Genomic DNA, 990 nt, shown 5'->3' with positions numbered 1-990 from the left:
CTATAATTATTATATAGTTATAAGTAAAAAGTATATATAGTAGTATAAACTATAGTAAATACTACTAAAGAAAGTATACTAAATTTATACTATAGTTAAAACTAAGTAAAGTAGTTATTAATAGTATAAATTATACTTATTTATATTCTACTTAGTAAAATTCTAAGTAGATATAAATAGCTAAAAATTTCTAGTTATAGTCTATATAGTACTAAAGCTTACTAAAGATATAATACTAAAGCTTCTATAAATAAAGTACTATAAAGTAGATATATATATAGCTATATAGAAGCTAGTAATTAATATAGTAGAAAGACTAGTAGTAAAGAGAATAGACTAATACTAACTTACTTCTTTATTAGTTACTATACTAAAATTAATATACTAAGGTTTTATTTAATAAGCTTATAAAATAATATAGAACTACTAGTTTATAGTAATAAGCTTATATAAGTTAATATTAATACTATAAGTTTAAGCTATATTTAATATTAAGATAAAAATTAAGCTACTACTACTAAATAAAGTCTAGAACTTTAAGAACTTTTTTAATAAAAAAGCAGCTATTATACTACTTTTTTATAAAGGCTTCTTTAATTATTATATCTAGTTAAGAAAAAAAGCAGATAGTATACTTTTAAAGCTTTTTTAAGCCTCTTTATATAATATACTTTATAAATACTTACTAAAAATCTATAAGTAAATTATAGCCTTTATAGATAGAGAATAAATACCAGTAAGTACTTTACTAGCTATAGCTTTAGTGCTACTAGTAAAAAAACTAGAGAGAAGTTAGTAATTTTATATTAACTATAAAGTACTAAATAAAGTAATAAAATAAAATTACTACTTTCTACTACTAGTAAAGAAAATACTTTAGTTTTTAGTAGAAGCTAAGTAGTTTATAAAGTTAAATATATATATAGCTTTTTATAAAATATAAATTATAAAGAGATAGAAATACTTTATAGTATTTTAAATATAGTTTAA

The sequence above is a fragment of the Metarhizium album genome (genome assembly GCF_000804445.1).
Source record: "Metarhizium album ARSEF 1941 chromosome Unknown scaffold_21, whole genome shotgun sequence".
Lineage (NCBI taxonomy): Eukaryota > Fungi > Ascomycota > Sordariomycetes > Hypocreales > Clavicipitaceae > Metarhizium > Metarhizium album.
This window is presented reverse-complemented; position numbering follows the sequence as displayed.